This window comes from Neofelis nebulosa, chromosome 10, assembly GCF_028018385.1.
Source record: "Neofelis nebulosa isolate mNeoNeb1 chromosome 10, mNeoNeb1.pri, whole genome shotgun sequence".
NCBI classification, from domain to species: Eukaryota; Metazoa; Chordata; class Mammalia; order Carnivora; family Felidae; genus Neofelis; species Neofelis nebulosa.
Genome location: NC_080791.1, coordinates 67,611,007 through 67,613,211, shown reverse-complemented (window position 1 = coordinate 67,613,211; position 2,205 = coordinate 67,611,007).

Below are 2,205 nucleotides of genomic sequence, written 5' to 3'. Positions count from 1 at the left end.
TGGACGGAGTTGGACCTGGGCATCCCTCCTTACTTCTCAGACTCTGAGGCTGTTGTCAGACGCATCAATTCTTGAATCATCAAAGTGTAATGTTAATTGATATTTTTTTACTCTCTTCCTAATCAATATAAGGATCTTAGCGCACTTTAATCCATTTTCTCACTTCTTTACTTTTAATTTTATGTATCTTTCAAACACATTTAATCCTTACAACAATATTATGAAGAAATCTCTCATCGTATTTTTTTTTTATAGTTGAGGAAACTGAAGCACAGAGAGATTAAGAGACTTGAACAAGGTCACTCAGCTAGTAAGCACAGATCTGGGATTCAGAACCCAGCAGTCTGGTTCTAGAGTCCATGGTCTTTACCTCTGTATAACCCTGCCTTTCGTGATAAAGAGGAAGAAAAGAGCACCAGTTCTGGAAGTTCTGACTGAAATTCTTGACAGGCTCCAACATGGTTCAGCGACTATGAAATCCCCTAAAGGAGCATGAAGAAATGTGCTATTTTCGTGGGCACTCTGAGGTGCTCTGTTCTTGAACTCCATGTGTCGTCATTCTGTCTGTTACAATCAGGTTGTATTTGAATGTCGATTCAATTAGTAAATGTATAATTGCTGTTGCCATAAACCATACTTTGACATTTAATATGCCAAATATGATCATTTTTATGAGCAAACCAAGTTATCCATAATACATTTTTATGTTCTGCAGCTATCAAGATGGCTTTAGATTTACAGAGTGCTAAAAAAGTAACTGTGTCATAAATTTCAATTTTCCCTAAAATTGCCTTTTTTAAACAAAACAGGAAAAATGATATTCCTGTCAATGTCTCCCCTCTAGTAGGTCCAGAATTCCCGAAAAGTTGCAATTGTTTAAAGACTCTGAGGGTCGTCATGCAGTTCTGAACAGTGACATTTACCAAAATGTATCTTCAGTTCTTTATTCTTCTGGGGGGCTTGCAGAGTTGTCTCTATATTCATGATTTTGGGAAAGACAGACTCACTAAATAGCTTAGAAGCTCAATGGTATGCAGTCTCAAAGCTCTACAGAGCGGTTGCTAGATGAAAGCCCTTGCTGGTGATGAGATGAGATTGTCCTGAAGGCAAAAGGTCTTCCGGTGGCCATAGTGGAGGTCTGAGGAAGGATGGGCTGGAGAAGGCAGCACATCCACACCCTGCAAAGCTCTTTCATCTATTGAGTCCAGGACTGTGGATGGTTATAGATTTCTCAGGTCTTAGAAGCCATCTCTCTCCCCATGGAGATACAAACTGGGTGAGAGAACCTCTCAGAAGTATCTCTGAGTGAGAGGCAGATGCAACCATATAGGGAAGGAGAGTACACACCATGCTTTTAAGGAGCAGGGAAAATAAAGAAAGCATTGGATTCAAGGGTGGCTATTGGCCAGGACTGTCACACCCAAAACACAGTGAATGGGTTTGGGGTTGCGGGCAGAAGGGGGTGTAAGTAAGCAATGACAAAATAGTAAGACAAGATCGGTGGAATAGAAACCTCAAATGACACCTAAGTATAGATGAGAATTTAGTTCACAGTAAAGGTAGTTTTTCAAATGATGTGAGAAATATAATCTTTCTATTGAATGATACCAAACTGTTTGGTACAAAACACGAACCATTGGGCCAAAATGAAGTCAAGTCTTTACCTTATACCATATAGAAAAACAGGTATAAGAGAAATTAAAGATTTAAATGGGAATGGTTTTTATTTAAAAAAATAAAGTATATGAGCAGATTTATAAAACTTTATTTTCCCAAACCTACAGAAGTGAACAAAAAGAAGTAAGTAGCAAATATACATCAAGAGTGAAACTACAGAACGATCCCAATCTCACACCACAAATTTAAAAAAAAATCTCATCTTGAAACTGAGATTAAAAGTATTTAACTCCAGGAATTGACACAGAGTGCAAAACAGAGACATGGATACTAAAACGAAAATATTCCTGGGGCACCTGGGTGGCTCAGCTGGTTAAGCATCCCACTTTGGCTCAGAGTGTGATCTCACAGTTTGTGAGTTCAAGCCCTGCTTCAGGCTCTCTACTGTCAGAACAGAACTCGCTTCAGATCCTCTGTCTCCCTCTCTCTCTGGCCTTCCCCCACCCCCTCAAAAATAAACATTTTAAAGAAAAATAAAACATTCTTTAACATCTATATAGAAATATCCACCTTTCCATACCTAATTTG